Source organism: Palaemon carinicauda, chromosome 12 (assembly GCF_036898095.1).
Source record: "Palaemon carinicauda isolate YSFRI2023 chromosome 12, ASM3689809v2, whole genome shotgun sequence".
Lineage (NCBI taxonomy): Eukaryota > Metazoa > Arthropoda > Malacostraca > Decapoda > Palaemonidae > Palaemon > Palaemon carinicauda.
In genome coordinates, this window is record NC_090736.1 from 8,913,752 (window position 1) to 8,939,789 (window position 26,038).

Genomic DNA, 26,038 nt, shown 5'->3' on the forward strand with positions numbered 1-26,038 from the left:
TATTTAGAAATTAAACCATTTAAGCTAAGAAAGAATGAACGAAACGCTAGAATCGGTTTACTCTTACTGCAAAGTGAAACCGTGATACACTCTCTCTCTATCGTAACGATAGAGCGCATGTTGAACGTTCTGAACGTCAACAACTGCGGAGACTAAAAAACTAAACGTTAGTTCATCTTTGAAAACAGTACGAGACTATCAAAGAAATTCTTTCATAAAACATTAAAATTAAAAAAGTATTAAATTCTTAAAAGGTTAAATACGATATAACGGGCTCAATGTTAATTAACTTCGGTTCCAAGTAAGGACCGCCTACTATTAGGAAAGGTCGCATATAAACAAACATAAAAAATTTATTTTTTAAAAGTTTATAATAAATGGAAAGTTAATCGAAGAGGCCTATAAAGGCGGAGAGATATAAAATAAATAGATCTATAACTTGTTAAGCAAAATTACCAAAAACCTAAACACACTTCCGTCTAAGGGAAGGGTCGGCCATTTAAAAGTGAAAGAGAGTCCATACTCTCTTCGTCACCATAATTAAATCTATCCAAAACGAGTTCAAGTTTTGAAATGAAGATAAAACCCCTGCATAGCGAAAGCTCAAAACTGGAATAGTGTACTTCACCAAATCGTTGTGAAAACAAATCCAGTTAGGGACGGCGTATTTAGTAGGTCTTGCCATTGGCACGACAGAGAGAAAATTGGTTCTATGTTGACATCGAGTACTTGAGTACCTACTTGACAGATGGCGCTGTTGATGTACACCCCCACCTGTATAGCGATCGCTGGCGTATTCCGCCCGTAGGTTTTTTCTGTCGGGCAGCAGAGCTGACAGCTATATGATCATCGGGTAAGTTTAATATTGAAAAATATGTATAAACTTGCTTAACAAGATTTCTACCCAAAGAAATTCTAGTGTTCGATAAAGCGTTATCGTTTCATTATCTTTGAACGAGACTTTGCCACTTCTGCAGTATATGTACATTATCAAACCCTAATAGAATTATTAACAGGCAGAATACATTTAAAAGTAACTTAGAAAAATGGGAAAAACCTCTATCCTTTCATACAAAATGTGAATATGGATACAAAATTCATTTATCAACGAGCTAGAGACTGAAAAGTTATATATCTGCTACAAAATTAATTGAGTGGGACCCAAAAATCACTTTACAGTATCTTCTTTTAGATAAAAAAGGCTTCCCTCTAAGACTGAGTTAATTCCAAAAATAAAAATAAAAACAGGAACATTTTTAAATGGGACATTTCAGCAAAGCCTAAATGTATTCTGCATATTAACAATATTATAAAAATACCTATCAAGCCCTAAATATTGCATAACATTTTGATACACCTGAGGAACAGAATGCCAGGATATCTACTTAATAAATCACATGGAACTATAGGTGCTTTGTGCTGAATATACCTCATGAGACTAATCTTTCATCAGTAACTAAGCCTAGATTCGTAAATCATGTGACCTGTGGAGATAGACATGATTAAATTAAAAAATACTGTTTTATGGGTACTTTTTATTGACAAGTTCCTTCAAACAATACTGAATGCGATGAATCAGAGAAATTTAACTATGACAGCAAAGAAACCTGAGCAAATACTACAGAAACTCTATTGAAAGTCTTCTTTTTTAAAATGATATTTTGATTATAAAATAAATTTTTGAATATACTTACCCGGTGAATATATAGCTGCAACTCTGTTGCTCGACAGACAACTCTACGGAAAAACTCGCCAGCGATCGCTACACAGGTTGCGGGTGTGCCCAACAGCGCCATCTGTCGACCAGATACCCAGCTCTTATGTAAACAAAGACTCAATTTTCTCCTCGTCCCACTGCGTCTCTATTGGGGAGGAAGGGAGGGTCATTTAATTTATATATTCACCGGGTAAGTATATTCAAAAATCTATTTTATAATCAAAATATCATTTTTAAATATTTAACTTAGCCGGTGAATATATAGCTGATTCACACCCAGGATGGTGGGTAGAGACCAGTAATATATGTTTACATTTTATGAGCTAAGAGTTTTTTATTTCATTTTAGAAGTTATCAAAATAACAAAACCAAAATAAATAGGTACCTGGTAAGGAAGTCGACTTGAACAATTACTCTGCCTTATAAGTACGTCTTCCTTACGGAGCCTCGCGATCCTCTTAGGATGCTGATCGACCCCTAGGAGCTAAAGTATAAAGGGTTGCAACCCATACAACAGGACCTCATCAAACCCCTAATCTAGGCGCTCTCAAGAAATGACTTTGACCACCCGCCAAATCAACCAGGATGCGAAAGGCTTCTTAGCCTTCCGGACAACCCAAAAAACAACATTAAAAACATTTCAAGAGAAAGATTAAAAGGGTATGGAATTAGGGAATTGTAGTGGTTGAGCCCTCACCCACTACTGCACTCGCTGCTACGAATGGTCCCAGTGTGTAGCAGTCCTCGTAAAGAGACTGGACATCCTTTAGATAAAAAGACGCGAACACTGATTTGCTTCTCCAATAGGTTGCGTCCATTATACTTCGCAGAGATCTATTTTGCTTAAAGGCCACGGAAGTTGCAACAGCTCTAACTTCGTGTGTCCTCACCTTAAGCAAAGCTTGGTCTTCCTCACTCAGATGTGAATGAGCTTCTCGTATTAACAGTCTGATAAAGTAGGATAAAGCATTCTTTGACATAGGCAAAGATGGTTTCTTAACTGAACACCATAAAGCTTCAGATTGGCCTCGTAAAGGTTTAGTGCGCTTTAAATAGAACTTAAGAGCTCTCACAGGGCATAAGACTTTTTCTAGTTCATTGCCTACAATCTCCGATAAGCTGGGAATATCGAACGATTTAGGCCAAGGTCGAGAAGGCAGCTCATTTTTGGCTAGAAAACCAAGTTGTAGCGAACATGTGGCTTTTTCTGACGAAAATCCGATGTTCTTGCTGAAGGCATGAATCTCACTGACTCTTTTAGCTGAGGCTAAGCATACCAGGAAAAGTGTCTTTAAAGTGAGATCTTTCAGGGAGGCTGATTGTAGCGGCTCAAACCTGTCTGACATGAGGAATCTTAGTACCACGTCTAAATTCCAACCAGGTGTAACCAAACGACGCTCCTTAGTGGTCTCAAAAGACTTAAGGAGGTCTTGAAGATCTTTATTGTTGGAAAGATCTAAGCCTCTATGCCGGAAGACCGATGCCAACATGCTTCTGTAGCCCTTGATAGTGGGAGCTGAAAGGGATCGTCCTTTTCTCAGGTATAAGAGAAAGTCAGCTATCTGAGCTACAGAGGTACTGGTTGAGGATACAGAGACTGACTTGCACCAGTCTCGGAAGACTTCCCACTTCGATTGGTAGACTCTAAGGGTGGATGCTCTCCTTGATCTAGCAATCGCACTGGCTGCCTCCTTCGAAAAGCCTCTAGCTCTTGAGAGTCTTTCGATAGTCTGAAGGCAGTCAGACGAAGAGCGAGGAGGCTTTGGTGTACCTTCTTGACGTGTGGCTGACGTAGAAGGTCCACCCTTAGAGGAAGACTTCTGGGAACGTCTACTAGCCATCGAAGTACCTCGGTGAACCATTCTCTCGCGGGCCAGAGGGGAGCAACTAGCGTCAACCTTGTCCCTTCGTGAGAGGCAAACTTCTGCAGTACCTTGTTGACAATCTTGAACAGTGGGAATGCGTAGAGATCTAGATGTGACCAATCTAGGAGAAAGGCATCTATATGTATTGCTGCTGGGTCCGGGACTGGTGAGCAATAGATTGGAAGCCTCTTGGTCAGCGAGGTTGCAAAGAGATCTATGGTTGGTTAGCCCCAAGTGGCCCAAAGTCTCTTGCATACATCCTTGTGGAGGGTCCATTCTGTTGGAATTACTTGCCCTTTCCGACTGAGACAATCTGCCATGACATTCAAGTTGCCTTGGATGAACCTCGTTACTAGTGAGATGTCTTGACCTTTTGACCAGATGAGCAGGTCCCTTGCGATCTCGTACAACGTCAGTGAGTGGGTCCCTCCTTGCTTGGAGATGTACGCCAAGGCAGTGGTGTTGTCTGAGTTCACTTCCACCACTTTGCCTCGAAGGAGAGACCTGAAGCTTTTCAAGGCCAGATGTACTGCCAACAGCTCCTTGCAGTTGATATGCATGTTCCTCTGACTCGAGTTCCACAGTCCTGAGCATTCCCGACCGTCTAATGTCGCGCCCCAGCCCACGTCCGATGCGTCCGAGAAGAGAACGTGGTTGGGAGTCTGAACAGCCAGGGGAAGACCCTCTCTTAAGTTGATATTGTCCTTCCACCAAGTCAGACAAGACTTCATCTTTTCGGAAATCGGGATCGAGACCGCTTCTAGCGTCTTGTCCTTTTTCCAGTGAAAAGCTAGATGGTATTGAAGCGGACGGAGGTGTAGTCTTCCTAATGACACAAACTGTTCCAGGGATGATAGCGTCCCTACCAGACTCATCCACAGCCTGAGTGAGCAGCGTTCCTTCTTCAGCATGTTCTGGATGAATAACAGGGCTTGACTTATTCTGGGGGCCGACGGAAAAGCCCGCAAAGCTAGACTGTGAATCTCCATCCCTAAATACACAATAGTTTGGGATGGGACCAGTTGCGACTTTTCCAAATTGACCAGGAGTCCCAATTCCTTGGTCAGATCTAGAGTCCACTTTAGATCCTTCAGACAGCGACGACTGGAAGAGGCTCTGAGAAGCCAGTCGTCCAAATAAAGGGAGGCTCGGATGTCCGATAAATGGAGGAATTTGGCAACATTCCTCATCAGCCTCGTAAACACGAGAGGAGCTGTGCTTAGGCCAAAGCACAGGGCCCGAAACTGGTAGACCACCTTTTCGAAAACGAATCTCAGAAAAGGTTGGGAGTCTGGGTGGATGGGGACATGGAAGTAGGCGTCCCTTAGGTCTAAAGAGACCATCCAGTCTTCCCTTCTGACCGCTGCTAAGACTGACTTTGTGGTCTCCATGGAGAACTTCGTCTTTATGACAAAGACATTCAGAGCACTGACGTCTAGCACCGGCCTCCACCCTCCTGTCTTCTTTGAAACCAAGAAGAGGCGGTTGTAGAATCCCGGAGATTGAAGGTCCGAGACTTTGACCACCGCTCCCTTCTCTAGCAAAAGAGACACTTCCCGTTTCAAGGCTCGTCTCTTTTCTTCCTCTCTGTACCTGGGAGAGAGATCGATGGGAGACGTTGCTAGAGGGGGTTTTCGTACAAACGGGATCTTGTACCCCTCTCTGAGCAACTTCACAGATTGTGCATCTGCGCCTCTCTTTTCCCAGGCCTGCCAGAAGTTCTTGAGTCTGGCTCCCACTGCTGTCTGAAGTTGCGGGCAGTCAGACTCTGCCCTTAAAGGACTTGGATCCTTTCTTCTTCCCTCGCTTCCCTTCGGCACGAGCACCTCCTCTGCTGGAGGCTCTGCCACGAAAGGGCGGAATAAAGCGAGACGCTGGAGTGTCCATCCTTGGTCTAGCTGACAAGGTAGGCAAAGGGGGAGCTTTGCAAGCTGAGGACGCAACAAGATCGTGAGTGTCCTTCTGCACTAACGAAGCGGCTATTTCCTTTATCAGGACTTCTGGAAATAGGCACTTGGAAAGAGGAGCAAAGAGAAGCTCAGATCTCTGGCACGGTGTAACTCCAGCAGAAAGGAATGAGCAGAGAGATTCTCGCTTTTTCAGGACTCCGGACACAAAGGATGCAGCAAGCTCATTAGACCCATCACGGACGGCCTTGTCCATGCAGGACATAATGAGCAAAGAAGTCTCTTTATCTGTCGAAGAGATCTTCCTGCTTAGGGCTCTTAGGCACCAGTCTAAGAAGTTAAAAACTTCAAAAGCCCTAAAGATTCCTTTCAAAAGGTGGTCCAGGTCAGATGATGACCAACAAATCTTTGAGCGTCTCATGGCAAGGCGGCGGGGAGAGTCTACAAGACTTGAGAAGTCGCCCTGGGCAGAGGCAGGAACTCCCAAGCCGAGAACTTCTCCCGTGGCATACCAGACGCTCGATCTAGAAGAGAGTCTAGCAGGGGGAAAAGCAAATGCTGTTTTCCCTAAACTCTTCTTGGACTGTAACCAGTCTCCTATCACCCGCAAAGCTCTCTTGGACGAGCGTGCGAGGACGAGTCTAGTAAAGGCAGGTGCGGTAGAAGGCATGCATAAAACAAACTCTGAAGGCGGAGAACGAGGAGCCACAGAAACAAACTGGTCAGGAAACAGCTCTTTGAAAATAGCCAAAACTTTTCTAAAGTCCAAAGAGGGTTGAGTAGACTTAGGCTCGTCCAATTCTGATTGTTGTTCATCTTGATGTGCAGCAACATCATCATCAGAAAGTTCCTCATCCGACAACTGATGAGGAAACGGCAACGGAGTGGGTAATGGCTGGTTCGCTGAGTCCGGTCGCACTGGTGCATGCGTGACTGAGCCGGACGCAACGTCACGGAACTGCTGCACAGTCTGTGAGCTGTCAACAACCATGGTAGCGCGAGGACGCACAGCGTCTACCCGAGACTGTCTAGACTGACTGGGTTGCGCAGTGGAAACCACACTGGGTTGCGGAGGTTGACGCACCGTGTCAAAACAAGGCAACTCTGATGGTTGTTGAACATCCAGAACGTCAAAGCCAACCTCCGTGCGTCGCTTAACGTCAACATGCGGCTGGCAGCCCACACTGGAACGCATGGGTGGAGGAACTCTCTCAACTGGTGTACGTGAGAAGGTTACCTCAGCGTCCACAGGACGCACAACCGATCGCTTGGAGGGTTGTAGGCTAGGTACTGCACTAGCTGGTACGGCAGCAACCTTCTCCGCATGAAAGTCCTGCATCAGAGACGTAAGCTTAGACTGCATGTCTTGCAGTAAAGACCACTTAGGGTCTACGGGAGCAGGTGCGGCGACAGACGGTGTTAGTGTCTGAAGCGGTACCGCTTTGCCTCTCTTAGGCGGTGAGCAGTCATCGGATGACGGCAACGAGTCCGAACTGACCCAGTGGCTACAACCGGGCCGTTGGACTTGTCCTGAAGGGACCGATTTACGTTTTAACGGTCGCGAGACCTTGGTCCAAAGTTTCTTGCGAGAAACACCTTCAGACGACGAGGTATAAATGGGCTCTCTCGTCTTAGGTAGGTAGGGGCGATCTTGGGGAGATATGCCCGATACCACGGAGGGAACGTCTGTTCGCTGATTAAAGCCTCTCGAACCCATGCGTCGTACGACATTGCTTCTCCCCTGGACTTGGGAGCTTGCAAGAGATCCCGGACTAGGAGGACGACAGGCACGAACAGACGAACCCTCAAGCGCAACACTGTCCACAACACTATCACTTGGCACTTTAGCACTTCCCACTGCACTTTGGCACTTAAGCTCCTTAACATCCGCCATGAGCTGATTGCGGTCACTTGCAAGGGACTCAACTCTCTCACCCAGAGCCTGGATGGCACGCATCATGTCAGCCATCGATGGTTCCTGAGTGCTAGGAGGGGGGTTAGGAACAACCACTACAGGGGAAGGAATAGGTTGTGGGGCATGAGGAGAGGATACATCAATAGATCGAGAAGAACTTCTCCTAACTCTATCTCTCTCTAGCCTACGTGTGTACTTTTGAAATTCGATAAAATCGAATTCCGAAAGGCCAACGCACTCCTCACACCGATCTTCCAATTGACAGGTTTTACCCCGACAATTGGAACAAACAGTGTGAGGGTCGATAGAAGCCTTCGGAAGACGCCTAGAACAGTCCCTAGCATTGCATTTCCTAAATTTGGGAACTTGTGAAGGGTCAGCCATTTTGAATTGGTCAAGGGAAATTTCCAAAAAACGATCTAAGTCATCAACAAAGAATCCGATACAAAAAAGAGTTCAAGGATTTGTTTGAAGAAAAACCCTGCACAGCGAAAGCTCAAAACCAGAATATAGTACTTCACCAATTAGATGTGAAAAACTCCAGTTTAGCAACAGCGAGTAAAGTACGTCTTGTCGACACGTCGACAGAGAGAAAATTGAGTCTTTGTTTACATAAGAGCTGGGTATCTGGTCGACAGATGGCGCTGTTGGGCACACCCGCAACCTGTGTAGCGATCGCTGGCGAGTTTTTCCGTAGAGTTGTCTGTCGAGCAACAGAGTTGCAGCTATATATTCACCGGCTAAGTTAAATATTTAAAAATAATGATTTCACCAGTCTTTCCCCTTAGCATGTTTCTCGTTACCGAATACATTAAATAGTGGAGAATTTTAACTATAATGGCAACGAAACCTAAGCAGGTACTGTGCAGTACTACAGAAACTCTATCGGAATTCTTCCTTCTAAAAATAATGACTTCACCAATACTAGTATTTCATGACGCCTCTATTGTTAACTGTGATGTATTGTAATATAAAGCTTTATTAGATTTCAAATATCCCATATAGAGCTCAGACTATGAGAATTGAAGGCTTTTATACATTTATTATACAATTATGTAAACAGTCAGGTTATGACTTTACGCTTCTACTAAAAAACTGATGATCTCAACAAGAAAAACTTTTATGAAATAGTAATAACGTTTCGGTAATACTGTACCTACAATTATGGACATCTAAGTCAATATTCATTAGAAAAAAAATTAATGAGATTGAATACCTTCAAGTTCCTATAACTAGATAGTATACCTAAATTCATACATTTCTTTCTGTACTACCTATCTTCAGCGGATAATACAAGTGTTTTTCTATACATCTCCTTATATAAATATTTTGAAATAAATATGGATATCCAGTACTGTACAATATAACATTTAAAAAGAAGGTTTACTCGTCTCCTAAAATGTACATATTAAACCAAGACATCTGTTCCTCATTATAAGTTCTAAAGAATACCTAATGTTTCTCATGCAGACAATATATACATAACACCTTTATGGCTTTCGTGTATTATGCCATTCTTTTTAACTTATAGCAGGGTTTTACTTTCTTCCTTCATTAGGTTACCCAGCTGTTGACCTAACCCAGCAGTACAGTCATATTACTTAAGCTCATGTGTAAAATTCTCTTTCAAATGGTTTTTAAATACAGTACAAAAGATCTCTCACGGAACAAAAAAGTAGTCGAGTTTGAAGTAACCGTAATCCAAAAGTAGTTGAGTTTGAAGTCACCGTAATCCAAAAGTAGTTGAGTTTGAAGTAACCGTAATCCAAAAGTAGTTGAGTTTGAAGTAACCGTAATCCAAAAGTAGTTGAGTTTGAAGTAACCGTAATCCAAAAGTAGTCGAGTTTGAAGTAACCGTAATCCAAAAGTAGTTGAGTTTGAAGTAACAGTAATCCAAAAGTAGTCGAGTTTGAAGTAACCGTAATCCAAAAGTAGTTGAGTTTGAAGTAACAGTAATTCAAAAGTAGTTGAGTTTGAAGTAACCGTAATACAAGAAGAGCAACAACACACATCAAATGGGTCTTCTTTCCAAGGTGAAGGATCCAACTTCTAGACAGAATTCACATCCTTTGGAATACCTTTAAAGTATTTGAAACTGGTGGTGTGAATCTCTTCATACAGCCGTTATCACGTCCATCATCTGTAAAAAAAAAAAAAAAAAAAAAAAAAAATTCTATTAACTGTTTTAAAGTGATCAAAATAATAATACCATAGAATTCCAAAATAGTAATGTATTCCTTGAATTTTTATACTGTACTTGAAAAGGTTAAGGCATGAAGACTAATGAGGTGAAAAATATCACACTAAAATAGCTTATCATTTCAAAACACTGTAATGAAAACTGTGCATTAATAAATTACTCAATAATGTGAAAAACAAAATTAAGGATTCTGACAAAATAACCGGTTACATGTCATCTGCTTAATTAACTGTTACTGTTCACTTGCTTTCTAAACAATAACATATGCAGCCATTTTTAGTCCACTGCAGGACAAAGGCCTAAGCCATGACAATTCATACCTGGGATTTGGCCATTTTTAATCAACAGTGTGGATTGGTGATGGTGGGAGATTTTCTCTCTGATCGCTCACAGCAAACCAGCCTAGTATGGGTGGCTCTGACTAGTACAGCTTTATTGATCATGGAGATATGCAAACCTGGCAATACACAAACCCTTTCACCACATTAAGGTATCCCCAAGAAATCCCCACTCAGAAGGGCTTTTTATAGTCATGGGATAAAAAATATATTTTTTAATAATCTCCTTATCTTTACAATATGATTCTTCCACCACAAACAAATTGCTCTACAATAGCTTAATTCGGTATAGTATAAATGTCCAAGCACTCTACAACTGCACAGAAGATGACAAATTCGAAGATAATTTGTATTTTTCCTAACCATACAAACCTTAGCTATTTAGAGGGTTTACCTTTTAGCGCAGCTGAAATGACGAGCCAATAGATTTAACGAGGGTTAATTACCCCCGCGCTAGTTAGCGGGGGGTGGGGAAGGGTAGGTTGCTACCCCTCCCCCTCCACACACCGGTGACTTGCTTCACTTCACTTAGAGGTAGGACTTGACTTGGGGGTCAGGGATGGCGGGCACATATGTGTAAATAGCTAAGGTTTGTATGGTTATGAAAAATACAAATTATCTTCGAATTTGTCATTTGTTCTGTAACCGAAATACAAACCACGCTATTTACAGAGGGTGACTTACCCCTTAGGAAGGGTGGAAAGTCCCCAGCCTTACTGACTTTGGCTTGCCCGGGGGCTCGATCCCTCAGTGAGCAACACTAGAGAGAGGGAGCCCCTGTACCTCACAAGTTCCTAGCATCGCTAGGAACGAGTGGCCTACATAAGCAGTGTGAGGAGGAGAGTGTGACTCGTCCTATGAAGTTGACCTTGAGACCTTCAGATAGGAATTCTAGGATAGGACGTTCCCCATACCACCTCGTCAGGGTATGGGAGACGCAACAGTATTAAGCTCAATACTAGGAGCACAAAGAAGCATGGGTTACCTGCAGAGGTCGAGGTCAGCTATGCGAGGACCAGGATGCTGCTTCTCCAAGAGAGGGGAGAATGAAGAAAGAAGTAAGGGTCACACATACTCTTTCATTCACGCAGACTAAGACCGGGTAACAACGCCCTCAACCTACTGCTACTTGTCCAAAAAGGAACCTGAGGTTAGACCAGCTGTTGTGCAGCCACCACAGGGCCGATAGAAAACGTATCGAGGCTCCTGTGGGTCACGTCTTGCAGGTAGTGGGCTGTGAAGGTCGTTTGACGCTTCCAGACCCCAGCTTGAAGTACCTGCGTCACAGAGAAGTTTCTCTTGAAGGCCAGGGATGTAGCAATACCCCTGACATCGTGGGCCCGAGGGCGACGTGACGGAGGAAGGTCAGGATTCAGGGCATGGTGGATAACCCTTCGAATCCAAGCTGAGATGGTGGTCCTGATGACCTTCCTCTTTGTCCTGCCTGTGCTCACAAACAAAGCTCGCACATGAGGACGGACTGCAGCCGTTCTCTTCAAGTAGTGCCTCAGACACCTCACTGGACATAGTAGCAGCTGGTCTGGGTCGCTTGTTACAGAACGGAGACTCGCGATCCTGAAAGAGTCGAACCGAGGATCCGGCACTCCAGGATTCTGAGTCTTGGCCACAAACTCAGGGACGAACCTGAACGTTACCTCCCCCCATCCCCTTGAATGGGCGATGTCGTACGAGAGACCATGAAGTTCACTAACTCGCTTGGCCGAAGCCAAGGCGAGTAGGAAAGCCGTCTTCCAAGACAGGTGGCGATCGGAGGCCTGGCGTAGTGGCTCGAAGGGAGGTCTCTTAAGAGACCTGAGGACTCGAACCACGTTCCAAGGAGGGGGTCTCACTTCCGACTGGGGGCAGGTAAGCTCATAGCTACGTATGAGTAAAGAGAGTTCTAGCGATGAAGAAATATCCACGCCCTTCAATCTGAAGGCCAAGCTTAAGGCTGAGCGATAGCCTTTCACTGCCGAGACAGAAAGGCGCATTTCTTCTCGCAGATACACGAGGAAGTCCGCTATTGCTGGAATAGTGGCATCGAGTGGAGAGATACCCCTTCCACGACACCAACCACAAAAGACTCTCCACTTTGCTTGGTAGACTCCCTCAGAGGACCTTCGCAGGTGCCGAGACATTCTCTCCGCAACCTGTTGCGAAAAGCCTCTCTCCGCGAGGAGACGCTGGATAGTCTCCAGGCGTGAAGCCGAAGCGAGGCTACGGCCCTGTGAGGGACGCCGGAGTGGGGTTGTCTGAGAAGCTCGTGTTGTGGAGGAAGCTCCCTTGGGAGTTCCGTCAGGAGTTGCAGAAGGTCCGGAAACCATTCCGCGTGATGCCATAGCGGAGCTACCAGAGTCATCGAACAGTTGACCGATAGTCTGGTCCTGTTGAGCACCCTTCTCATCAGACAGAACGGTGGCAAGGCGTACACGTCGATGTTGTCCCACCGTTGCTGGAAAGCATCTTGCCAGAGTGCCTTGGGGTCCGGGACTGGTGAGCAGTACAGGGGCAGCTTGAAGTTCAAGGCTGTCGCAAACAAGTCCACAGTCGGGGAACCCCACAAAGTCAGGACTTTGTTGGCTATCTGAGGATCTAAAGACCACTCGGTACTCACTATCTGCGAAGCCCTGCTCAGACTGTCGGCGAGCACATTCCTCTTGCTAGGAATGAAGCGAGCTGATAGTGTTATCGAGTGGGTTTCGGTCCACCTCAGAGTCTCTACTGCAAGATGGGATAGCTGTTGTGAAAAAGTGCCTCCCTGCTTGTTGATATAAGCCACTACCGTGGTGTTGTCGCTCATCACCACCACAGAGTGACCCGCCAGGGACCGTTAGAACTGCTGAAGAGCCAGAAAGATGGCCTTCAATTCTAGCAGGTTGATGTGTAGGCACTTTTCTGATTCTGACAAAAGGCCTGAGGCCCTCTGGTTCAGAACGTGTGCCCCCCACCCATCTTTTGACGCGTCCGAAAACAGAGTCAATTCCGGGGGGAGGACGAGAAGACTCACTCCCTTCCGCAGGTTCTCGTCAGCCAGCCACCACCGCAAGTCCGTCTGTTCCAGAGACCCCATTGGGATCAGAATGTCCGGAGAATTTGGATCCTTGAATCCACCAGGACTTGAGCCGCCATTGAAGGGATCTCATCCTGAGGCGGCTGTTTGGAACCAGACGGGCAAGGGAGGATAGGTGGCCTAAGAGACGCAACCACGATTGGGCGGGGAGTTCTTTTCGCCTGAGGAAGGGTTCCGCCACCCTCCTCAGCCTTGCTATCCGGTCGTCTGATGGGAAGGCTTTGTGGAGATTGGTGTCTATTAGCATGCCTAGATAAACCAGTCGTTGGGACGGCTGCAGAGAGGACTTCTCGAGGTTTACCACGATCCCCAGATCCTGGCAAAGATCCAGAAGCCTGTCTCGATACCGAAGAAGGGTCGACTCTGAGTCTGCTAGGATCAGCCAATCGTCCAGGTAACGAAGGAGACGAATGCCGTTCCTGTGCGCCCAAGATGAAATCAGGGTGAACACTCTGGTGAACACCTGAGGAGCTGTGGAGAGACCGAAACACAGCACCTTGAACTGGTAGATCTTGTTGTCTAGGCAGAATCTCAGGTACTTCCTGGAAGACGGATGGATTGGGATCTGGAAGTACGCGTCCTTTAGATCCAGTGTACACATGAAGTCTTGTGGTCTCACCGCAAGTCTGACCGTGTCTGCTGTCTCCATGCTGAACTGGGTTTGTTTGACAAACCTGTTCAGAGCTGAGAGATCGATGACGGGTCTCCAGCCTCCAGTAGCCTTCTCTACAAGAAAGAGTCGACTGAAGAAGCCTGGGGAGCCGTCCACGACTTCCTGGAGAGCTTCTGTCTCGGTACCGAAGAAGGGTCGACTCTGAGTCTGCTAGGATCAGCCAATCGTCCAGGTAACGAAGGAGACGAATGCCGTTCCTGTGCGCCCAAGATGAAATCAGGGTAAACACTCTGGTGAACACCTGAGGAGCTGTGGAGAGACCGAAACACAGCACCTTGAACTGGTAGATCTTGTTGTCTAGGCAGAATCTCAGGTACTTCCTGGAAGACGGATGGATTGGGATCTGGAAGTACGCGTCTTTTAGATCCAGTGTACACATGAAGTCTTGTGGTCTCACCGCAAGTCTGACCGTGTCTGCTGTCTCCATGCTGAACCGGGTTTGTTTGACAAACCTGTTCAGAGCTGAGAGATCGATGACAGGTCTCCAGCCTCCACTAGCCTTCTCTACAAGAAAGAGTCGACTGAAGAAGCCTGGGGAGCCGTCCACGACCTCCTGGAGAGCACCCTTCTCGAGCATGGTCTCGACTTCGGCCTGAAGGGCCAGCCCCTTTGCCGATCCCGTGGCATAGGAGCTCAACGACACTGGATTCGCTGTCAGGGGAGGTTGAGATGTAGTGAATGGGAGGCGATAACCTTGGCCGATCACAGAGACCGTCCAAGCATCGGCCCCGTGTTGCTGCCACCTGCGGACGCAACGCTGAAGGCATCCCCCCACAGGTGGACATGCAGGGGGACTGCCACCCCTAGGGCTTGCGGCCGCGGCCGCCACCCCTAGGAGTCTTGCCTCCCCTGGAGGACTTACCGCCCCTCTTGGCCTTGGCTGGAAAGGGCTGGGGCTAAGACACCACCTTCTTAGCTGCCGGTGCCTGTTTGGAAGCCTTACGAGGCTGTTGCTGCTGTTGTGGCGGGGCTGGAGGCTTATAGGGCCGAGTTGTAAGGGCCCTGTGGAGGAGGGAGTCCGTGCTGGATTTCCTCCACCTCTCAGCCGTTCGCTCCATGTCTTGAGGCTCAAACAGGCTCTCCCCCAGAAGGGAAGCATGTCGGAGCCTACACACATCTACGGCGGGGACCTTTGGATGGAATCTCTCGGACACAGCATCACGACGCTTCAACACCGAGTTGGCCCACAGGGTGGTAACCTGGTGCGCCAAAAACTCGATGGAGCGGGTGCCCGAGAGCAAGAAGGTCTCTAGGGCCTTCCTATTGGTTTCCTTGGACAAGTCCTCCGATCGCAATAGGATGCCCAGAGATCCTAGCCAGAAGTCCAGCCACGAAGTGGCCTGCATGGCACACTTAGCGACCTTCTCGTGGTTAAGGATCTCTGCCGCCGAGAACGACACCTGCCGGGCAGAGAGTTTCTCAAGGGGAACTCCCTTCGCCAGCTCCTCCACAGAGTGATGGAGAGGAAGAGCGAGGTTGTGCTCACCCAGGATCTCGAAATACCTCCTCTGCTGGAGGCGAGGAGGAGGGATGAGCTTGTTCCCGGCAGTGGAACGACTGGAGGAGGCAAGAAGTGCGAGCTGAGCGTTGGCCCTAGCCCTGGCACTCTTCAGCCCCCGAGACCAGGGCAGAGCTGCACTGGTCTTAGGGGCCTTCCGAACGTCAAACACTTCATCCAGAATCGTGTCTTTGCCTTCACGGGGGGCGATGACTGGATCCGTAAGCCCGTTAAGTTGCCTTATCAGGCTTAGGACCTGCCAGAAGGCATGTTCGGATTCTTGCTGTTCTCCTCCCTGCGGGCTGGCAGCTAAGTCTCCTGCCCCAGGAATCTCTTCCTGGGGTGATACGTGGACATTCCCCTGGGTAGTCATGGGTTCCTGACGAATCCTTGCAGAGGATTTAGGGACTGTCTTGGAATCCTTGGACTCCCTCCTGGGAGGGATACAGGATCCCAACAACGAGGTTCGAGGGGCCCCTTCCTCACGAGACAATTCTCCTGCCTGAAGCGAAGTCTCCCCCCCCTGGTGCCGAGGGGAAGACTACCGGCCCACTGGACTCAGCTGAGGACGGAAAGGCCTCGTCCACGGGAGAAGGAGAGAGTACTCGTGCAGGAGAAGGGACCTTCGCGACCGACCTCTTGGGAACCAACTTCGCCCTAGGGGAAGTCACCACGAAGTCCACTCCTCTCTTTCTCTTCAGCGTAGGAGAGACAGCCGTTGGTTTGTTACCCTGGCCGGCGAGTGCTGGTTTCATAACCCTCACTAATGCCCGTGCCAGAGGACCAAACCAAGTCTGCTGCTCCAAGGACACAGAGTCCGAAATCCTCGCTAAAGGGAAAGGGATCAGGCGATCCTTTGGAGTGGACACCACGGTACCTGCCTGAAAAGAAGGTGGGGAAGAATGATGTACTAACCTCTCCTCGTCCTGCACTACCAACCTGTGTTTGGATGGAGGTGATCCCGAGTGCCGTCTAGGAGCACGCGTTCCTGCTGCTACCACCGGCTGCGGAATTCGCCGCGAACGATGGTCGCGCGAGGGCGAATGGTCGCGCGAAGGCGTATGGTCGCGCGGGAGCGCGGGCGCGCAGGTGGATGATCGTGCGGGGGCGCAGGCGAGTGGTCGTGCGGGCGCGCAGGCGAGTGGTCGCGTGGGCACGCGGGCACGCAGGCGAGTGGTCGCGCGGGCGCGCAGGGGAGTGGGCGCGAGGGTGGGCAGGTAAATGAACGCGTGTCCGAGGCGACGAACGCAAGCGTTGGCGCGACGGCGAGGGAACGCGCTGCCGCGTAGGTGAGGAAGATCGCTGGCTATGTAGATCCACAGGCGATCGATGACGAGCTGGTGAGTGCAGTCGCTCAAGATGGCGATGGCGCGATGTGGTATGTCGACGCATTGGCGTGCGATGGTGAGCAGCATGCGCAGGTGAATGACCTCGTAATGGCAAGCGATGGCGAGCAGCATGCGCAGGTGAATGATCGCGTGATGGGGTGCGATGGTGATCAGCATGCGCAGGAGGGCGATCGTGCAGTGGCGAGCGATGGCGAGCAGCATGCGCAGGAGGGCGATCGCGTGATGGCGAGCGATGGCGAGCAACATGCGCAGGTGGGCGATCGCGTGATGGGGTGCGATGGTGATCAGCATCCGCAGGAGGGCGATCGTGCAGTGGCGAGCGATGGCGAGCAGCATGCGCAGGAGGGCGATCGTGCAATGGCGAGCAGCATGCGCAGGCGTGCGATCGCGCGATAGCGAGCTAGAAGCTGGCGAACCATGTTCCTTCAGGAGCGTTGGAGAACGTTGGCGCGCTAGCTGTCGCTGTTGAATAGGCGATACTAAGATCGCCTGTGCGCGCTGGCAAGCAGGTGAACGCTGGCGAGGAGGTAATCGCTGGCGAGCTGGAGATCACTGGCGAGCAGAAGGTCGATGCGTGTCATGTGAAAGGACAGGTGGCGCGGCGCGTTCCCGAGCAGGAACTGGGAGATCGCTGGCGCGTTGGCGAACATGTGTTTTTGACACACGCGCAGCACGATGTTGCGTAGCCACAGGACCAGGCAGATGGTGAGCAGGGAGCTCAACAGGAGCTAAAGGGTGGTCAGAGACCGCAGGGCGATGGTCCTCAAATGAGCGCTGACGCTCGGAAGAGAGCTGACGAGCAGGAGAGCGCTGGTGAGGGGGGCGAACATCAGGAGAGAGCCGACGAGCAGGTGAGCGTCGGCGAGCAGGAGATCGTCGACGAGCAGGAGAGCGCTGAAGATCAGGAGAGCGCTGGCGAGCAGGAGAGCGCTGGCGAGCAGGAGAGCGCTGGCGAGCAGGAGAGCGCTTGTGCGCTAGCACTGCTCGCGTAAGGGAAGGATCCCTTAGCCCTGAAGGGACCGTTGCCCATCGGGTGATGAGTTCTCCAGAAGGCGAAGATCTGGCAGGAGATGGTGAGCGGTCTGCAGAGAGGTTCAAGGAAGGCGGAGCTGTAGGTTGAAGCTGACGAGGAGAGTCCCCCCGGAGGATGAAGACCCAAAAAGGCACCTCTTAGTCCCCCTGTAAGGGGAAGGGAGGCCCTTGTGGCGTAGCGGACGGTGAGCCTTACGGCGGAGGCGGCCTCGGGGAAGATCGTCGGGACCATCGGTCCTCCGAAGGGGAGTCTCCGTCAAAGCACTTCCCTCAGAAGGAAGCTGAGCAGCAGCCGAGACCGAAGGACTCACTTCCCCCTTCGAAGGATGTACGGAAGGAGGAGGAGAGCCTTTAGCACCATCACCCGCAACAGCACCTGCGGCGGATTGCCCAGCCATGTCGGAGGCCTCTGTCACCACGACGTCGACAATAGACAGAGGGTCTACCTCTGCTACCGCCGGCGACTGCTTAACAGCGGCCCCCAACGAGACAAGGTCAATAAGAGCGACCCTGGAGGGCAAGCCCTTAAGCCCCAGGGACGACCAAATCTGTAAAAGATCATCACTGGATAAGGCATTATCAATAACCTCCCCCGGAGGAGGAGGGGGAACCGCCTCGCTATGGGAGGCGACGCCCTCTCCCCCCACCGAAGGTCGGGAAACAGAACAAGGGCCTGCGGTCCCACTCGGCCGACTCTCCTTAGGAGGCGGACGAGGGGGAGCTTCGGAGGAGGTTTGGGCGGCGGAAGAAGAGTCCCGAGAACCTTCTTCCTTCAAGGCTAACCCCGGAGGAGAACGGTCTCTCTTGGACTTCTTCTTACGCCGACGGCCAAACCTCTCCCACTGGGAGGCAGACCACTCCCTGCACTCACGGCACATGTTCTCCTGGTCACACCGTCGGCCCCGACATTGAGGGCAGAGGGTGTGCGGATCCGTATTTACATCCGACATGAAAGTCCCACAAGGACGACCGGCAACTCCAGGGAATGTACGCATTGTAAAGAAATAACTGAAGGTCAAGTTCCAACCAACGCACACGCTGAAAAGAAAAAGCAGAAAATTAAAGGCTGTCACGAGGGCGGTGAGCAGACACGTCTGATCACCGCCGAGCCAAAAGTGAAGTGAAGCAAGTCACGGGTGTGTGGAGGGGGGAGGGGTAGCAAGCTACCCTTCCCCACCCCCCGCTAACTAGCGCGGGGGTAATTAACCCTCGTTAAAACTATTGGCTCGTCATTTCAGCTGCGCTAAAAGGTAAACCCTCTGTAAATAGCGTGGTTTGTATTTCGGTTACGGAACAATTCAGTTTTCTAAGACCTAAGTATGTACAGTATTCAGTTCCTTGAGCAGTACAGGTGTAAAACTGGTCCCTCTCCACAGAAATGAAATGGCAAATGACATTAACCAACTCTATTACAGTAGACACGCAAAGTTGTTGTTGTCATCTATCATTATTATTATTGTTATTAGCTAAGACACAACCCTAGTTGGAAAAGCAGGATGCTTCAGTATATACCCAAGGGCTCCAAAAGGAAAAAATAGCTCAATGGGGGAAAGAAATAAAGAAATTAATAAACTATATGAAAAGTAATAAACAAAGAATATAAAATGTTAAGATCACTAATAACATTGAAATAAATGTCATATAAAAACCACAATATGAAGACTAATGTCAGCCTATTCAACATAAAAACATTCGCTTTAGTTTTGAACTTCTGAAGTTCTACTAATTCAAATACCCAATTAGAAAGATCACCCCACAATCTGGTCACAGGTGGAATAAAACTTCCAGAAAACCATATAGTATTGAGCATTCAATTGTAAGCAGGTAAAACAGAGGTGCAAAATATATACTTTACACAACTATAAGTTAAGGCATGAAATTAATGGCTTATAAAACTGTGAAAAGGTTCGTCAGTATAACTAAATTAATTACACTCAATTATAATACTGTCAACCATTGTACATAAAAATTGAAATATGTTATTTTTATAATAAAATAAATTTTTGAATATACTTACCCGGTGATTATATAAGCTGCAGCTCTGCTTCTCGACAGAAAACTCTACGTTCAAAATCCGCCAGCGATCGCCATGCAGGTAGGGGGTGTACATCAACAGCGCCATCTGTCGGGCAGGTACTCAGTACTCAATGTAAACACAGAACTCAATTTTCTCCTCGGTCCACTGGGTCTCTATTGGGGAGGAAGGGAGGGTCCTTTAATATATAATCACCGGGTAAGTATATTCAAAAATTTATTTTATTATAAAAATAACATTTTTCAATATTAAACTTAGCCGGTGATTATATAAGCTGAATCACACCCAGGGGGGTGGGTAGAGACCAGCAATAATTGTTTACATTATTATGAGCTAAGGATTTTTTATTTCATTTTAGCAGTTATTCAAAATAACAAACATAAAATAAATAAGTACCTGGTAAGGAAGTCGACTTGAACAATTACTCTGCCTTTTTAAGTACGTCTTCCTTACGGAGCCTCGCGATCCTCTTAGGATGCTGAGCGACCCCTAGGAGCTGAAGTATCAAGGGTTGCAACCCATACTAGAGGACCTCATCAAAACCTCTAATCTAGGCGCTTCTCAAGAAAAGAATTTGACCACCCGCCAAATCAACCAGGATGCGAAAGGCTTCTTAGCCTTCCGGACAACCAAATACAACAATAAAAAACATTTCAAGAGAAAGATTAAAAAGGTTATGGAATTAGGGGAATGTAGTGGTTGAGCCCTCACCCACTACTGTACTCGCTGCTACGAATGGTCCCAGGGTGTAGCAGTTCTCGTAAAGAGACTGGACATCTTTAAGATAAAAAGACGCGAACACTGATTTGCTTCTCCAATAGGTTGCGTCCATTATACTCTGCAGAGATCTATTATGTTTAAAGGCTACTGAAGTTGCGACAGCTCTAACTTCATGTGTCCTTACCCTCAGCAAAGCTTGGTCTTCCTCACTCAGATGGGAATGAGCTTCTCGTATCAACAGTCTGATATAATAAGATAAGGCATTCTTTGACATGGGCAAAGAAGGTTTCTTAATAGAACACCATAAAGCTTCTGACTGTCCTCGTAAAGGTTTAGTTCGTTTTAAATAGAACTTAAGAGCTCTAACAGGGCATAAGACTCTTTCTAGTTCCTTTCCAACCATATTTGAAAGGCTTGGAATATCGAACGATTTCGGCCAAGGACGAGAAGGTAGCTCGTTTTTGGCTAGAAAACCAAGCTGTAAAGAACATGTAGCCGTTTCAGATGAAAATCCGATGTTCCTGCTGAAGGCGTGAATCTCACTGACTCTTTTAGCTGTGGCCAAGCAAACCAGGAAAAGTCTTTAAAGTGAGATCTTTAAAGGAGGCTGATTGTAGCGGCTCGAACCTTTCTGACATAAGGAATCTTAGTACCACGTCTAAATTCCAACCAGGTGTAGCCAAACGACGCTCCTTCGTGGTCTCAAAAGACTTAAGGAGGTCCTGTAGATCTTTGTTGTTGGAAAGATCTAAGCCTCTGTGACGGAAGACTGATGCCAACATGCTTCTGTAACCTTTGATCGTGGGAGCTGAAAGAGATCTTTCTTTCCTCAGATATAATAGGAAGTCAGCTATTTGGGTTACAGAGGTACTGGTCGAGGATACTGATACTGACTTGCACCAGTTTCGGAAGACTTCCCACTTCGACTGGTAGACTCTAAGAGTGGATGTCCTCCTTGCTCTAGCAATCGCGCTGGCTGCCTCCTTCGAAAAGCCTCTAGCTCTAGAGAGTCTTTCGATAGTCTGAAGGCAGTCAGACGAAGAGCGTGGAGGCCTTGGTGTACCTTCTTTACGTGTGGCTGACGTAGAAGGTCCACCCTTAGAGGAAGAGTTCTGGGAACGTCCACCAGCCATTGAAGTACCTCGGTGAACCATTCTCTCGCGGGCCAGAGGGGAGCAACTAACGTCAACCTTGTCCCTTCGTGAGAGGCGAACTTCTGCAGTACCTTGTTGACAATCTTGAACGGGGGGAATGCATAAAGGTCTAGATGTGACCAATCCAGTAGAAAGGCATCTATATGAACTGCTGCTGGGTCCGGGATTGGTGAGCAATATATTGGGAGCCTCTTGGTCATCGAGGTTGCGAAGAGATCTATGGTAGGCTGGCCCCATGTGGCCCACAGTCTCTTGCACACATCCTTGTGTAGGGTCCACTCTGTTGGAATGATTTGTCCCTTCCGACTGAGGCAATCTGCCATGACATTCAAGTGGCCTTGGATGAACCTCGTTACTAGTGAAAGGTTTAGATCTTTTGACCAGGTGAGGAGGTCCCTTGCGATCTCGTACAACGTCATAGAATGGGTCCCTCCTTGCTTGGAGATGTACGCCAAAGCCGTGGTGTTGTCCGAGTTCACCTCCACCACTTTGCCTTGAAGGAGGGACTTGAAGCTTTTCAAGGCCAGATGAACTGCCAGTAGCTCCTTGCAGTTGATATGTAACGTTCTTTGATGCGAGTTCCAAGTTCCCGAGCATTCCCGACCGTCTAAAGTCGCACCCCAGCCCGTGTCCGATGCGTCCGAGAAGAGAACGTGGTTGGGGGTCTGAACAGCCAGGGGAAGACCCTCTCTGAGGCTGATACTGTCCTTCCACCAAGTCAGGGACGACTTCATCTTCTCGGAAAAGGGGATCGAGACCGCTTCTAGCGTCTTGTCCTTTTTCCAGTAAACAGCTAGGTGAAATTGAAGGGGACGGAGGTGTAGTCTCCCTAACGAAACGAACTGTTCCAGGGATGATAGCGTCCCTATCAGACTCATCCACTGTCTGACTGAACATCGTTCCCTCTTCAGCATGTTCTGGATGCATACCTGGGCTTGACTTGTTCTGGGGGCCGACGGAAAAGCCCGAAAAGCTTGACTGTGAATCTCCATCCCTAAATACACAATAGTTTGGGATGGGACCAGTTGGGACTTTTCTATATTGACCAGGAGACCCAATTCCTTGATCAGATCTAGAGTCCACTTTAACTTCTCCAGACAGCGACGACTGGAAGAGGCTCTTAGAAGCCAGTCGTCCAAATAGAGGGAGGCTCTGATGTCCGCTAAATGAAGGAATTTGGCTATATTCCTCATCAGCCTCGTAAACACAAGAGGAGCTGTGCTTAGGCTAAAGCACAGGGCTTGAAATTGGTAGACAACCTTTTCGTAAACGAACCTCAGAAAAGGTTGGGAGTCTGGGTGGATGGGGACGTGAAAGTATGCGTCCCTTAGGTCTAAAGAGACCATCCAGTCTTCCTTTCTGACCGCTGCTAGAACAGACTTTGTGGTCTCCATGGCGAACGTCTGCTTTGTGACAAAGACATTCAGCGCACTGACGTCTAGCACCGGCCTCCACCCACCTGTCTTCTTTGCCACTAAGAAGAGACGGTTGTAGAAGCCCGGGGATTGATGGTCCCGGACTTTGACTACCGCTCCCTTTTCTAGTAAGAGAGACACCTCCTGCTTCAAAGCTCGTCTCTTGTGTTCCTCTCTGTACCTGGGAGAGAGATCGATGGGACACGTTGCTAGAGGGGGTTTGCGGACAAACGGGATCTTGTACCCTTCTCTGAGCAGCTTCACAGATTGTGCATCTGCGCCTCTTGCCTCCCAGGTCTGCCAGAAGTTCTTGAGTCTGGCTCCCACTGCTGTCTGAAGAAGGAGGCAGTCAGACTCTGCCTTTAAAGGACTTGGTACCTTTCTTCTTCCCACGTCTCCCTTCGGCACGAGCACCTCCTCTGCTGGAGGCTCTGCCACGAAAGGGCGGAATGAATCTGGACGCTGGAGTGTCCATCCTGGGTCTTGACACGGAAGGCAAAGGGGTGGCTTTGCGGGCAGAGGACGCAACCAGGTCATGGGTGTCCTTCTGAATCAAAGAGGCAGCAATCTCCTTAATTAAGTCCTCCGGAAAAAGGCACTTTGAGAGGGGAGCAAAAAGGAGTTCAGATCTCTGACATGGTGTTACTCCAGCTGACAGGAACGTGCAAAGGTTCTCCCGTTTCTTGAGGACCCCGGATACGAACGAAGCCGCAAGTTCACTAGATCCGTCTCGTATGGCCTTGTCCATGCAGGACATTATGAGCAAGGAAGATTCCTTGTCAGACGGGGAGATCTTCCTGCTCAAAGCTCCCAGACACCAGTCCAAAAAGTTAAAGACCTCGAAGGCTCTAAACACTCCTTTCAACAGATGGTCTAAGTCCGTAGGAGACCAGCATATCTTAGAGCGTCTCATGGCTAGCCTGCGGGGAGAGTCTACCAGGCTTGAGAAGTCGCCCTGGGCAGAGGCAGGAACTCCCAAGCCGAGAACTTCTCCCGTGGCATACCAGACGCTCGATCTGGAGGAGAGTTTCGCATGGGGAAACGAAAACGCTGTCTTCCCTAGGTCCTTTTTGGACTGCATCCAGTCTCCTAAAACCCGTAAAGCTCTCTTGGACGAGCGGGCGAGGACGAGTTTCGTAAAGGCAGGCGCGGATGACTGCGTACCTGAAGCAAACTCTGATGGAGGGGAGCGTGGGGCCGCAGACACAAACTGGTCCGGATACATCTCTTTGAACAGAGCAAGAACCTTCCTAAAGTCCAAAGAGGGTTGCGTGGTCTTGGGTTCGTCAAGGTCCGTATGTGGGTCATCAATGTGGGCCGCGTCGTCATCATCAGAGAGTCCATCATCTGAGAACTGAGGAGGAAGCGGCAAAGGAGTAGGAATCGGCTGGTCAGCTGAGTCCGGCAGCACGGGTGCACGCGTGACTAAACCGGACGCAACGTCATGGAACTGTTGCCCAGTCTGTGAACTGGCAACAACCATAGCAGCGCGGGGACGCCTAGCGTCTACTCCAGACTGTGTAGTCTGATCTGGGCGAGCAGAGGTAACCACAATGGGTTGCGGAGGTTGACGCACCGCGTCAAAACAAAACAACTTAGACTGTTGTTGTACCTCGCGAACGTCAACGGAAGGTTCCGTGCGTCGCTGAACGTCAACATGCTGCTGGCAGCGCATGGGTGGCGGGACTCTCTTAGCTGGAGTGCGCAAGAAGGTCGCCTCAGCGTCCACAGGACGCACAACCGTGGGTGGTTGTAGGCTAGAGGTTGGTGCAGCGTCAACCTTCTCCGCACGAAAGTCCTGCATCAAAGACGTTAACTGAGCCTGCATGGTCTGCAGCAAAGACCACTTAGGGTCTACAGGAGCAGGTGCGGAAACAGACGGTGTGACTGCCTGATGCGGTACCGCTTTGCCTCTCTTAGGAGGTGAGCAGTCGTCGGAAGACTGCAGCGAGTCCGAACTGACCCAGTGGCTACAACTGGGCCATTGGACTTGAGCGGAAGGGACCGACTTGCGCTTAAGAGGCCGCGAGACCTTGGTCCATGGTTTCTTACGAGAAACCTCTTCCGCAGACGAGGAATAAATGGGCTCACTCGTCTTAGTGTGGGTGGGGCGATCTTGGGTAGATACGCCCGAAACCACGGAGGGAACGTCTGTTCGCTTATTAAAGCCTCTCGAACCCTTTGGTCGTACGACATTGCTTCTCCCCTGGGCTTGGGAGCTTGCAAGAGGTCCCGGACTGGGAGGACGACAGGCACGAACAGACGAACCCTCAAGCGCAACACTATCCACAACACTATCACTCACTTTATCACCCACTGCACTCTTACACTTCAGCTCCTTGACGTCTGCCATGAGCTGGTTGCGGTCACTAGCCAAGGACTCGACTCTCTCACCCAGAGCTTGGATGGCACGCATCATATCTGCCATCGAAGGTTGTTGAGTGCTAGAAGGGGGATCAGGAGCAACCACTACAGGGGAAGGAATAGGTTGTGGGGCATGAGGAGAGGAAAATTCAACGGAGCGAGACGAACTTCTCCTGACTCTATCTCTCTCTAGCCTACGTGTATATTTAAGGAATTCGATGAAATCGAATTCCGAAAGCCCAACGCATTCCTCACATCGATCTTCCAATTGGCAGACTTTATCCCGACAATTGGAACAAACGGTGTGAGGATCGATAGAGGCCTTCGGAAGACGCCTTGAACAGTCCCTAGCATTACACTTCCTGAATTTAGGGACTTGAGAAGGGTCAGCCATTTTGAATTAGTCAAGTGGGGAATTCAAAAAACTATCCAAAGTCATCAACAAATAATCCGATATCAACAAAAGAATGCAAGGATGTATTGATGATAAAGCCTGCAAAGCGAAAGCTCAAAACCAGAAATGTGTACTTCACCAAAATGATGTGAAAACCAATCCAGTTAGCAACAGCGAATTAGTAGGTCTTGCCGGTAGCACGACAGAGAGAAAATTGAGTTCTGTGTTTACATTGAGTACTGAGTACCTGCCCGACAGATGGCGCTGTTGATGTACACCCCCTACCTGCATGGCGATCGCTGGCGGATTTTGAACGTAGAGTTTTCTGTCGAGCAGCAGAGCTGCAGCTTATATAATCACCGGCTAAGTTTAATATTGAAAAAAGGCCAATT

The 26,038-nt window shown here is 48.7% G+C and overlaps 1 protein-coding gene and 1 long non-coding RNA gene across 2 annotated transcripts in view; both read right to left on the reverse strand.

The window, feature by feature from the left end:
• LOC137650476 (titin-like) overlaps window positions 1-26,038 on the reverse strand; it is a 963,282-nt gene that overhangs the window by 835,537 nt on the left and 101,707 nt on the right.
• LOC137650505 (uncharacterized) overlaps window positions 8,148-26,038 on the reverse strand; it is a 30,665-nt gene continuing 12,774 nt past the window's right edge. The window contains exon 3 of the long non-coding RNA XR_011045970.1: window positions 8,148-9,544. This is a non-coding gene — a long non-coding RNA (uncharacterized lncRNA). The remainder of the gene's footprint in view (window positions 9,545-26,038) is intronic.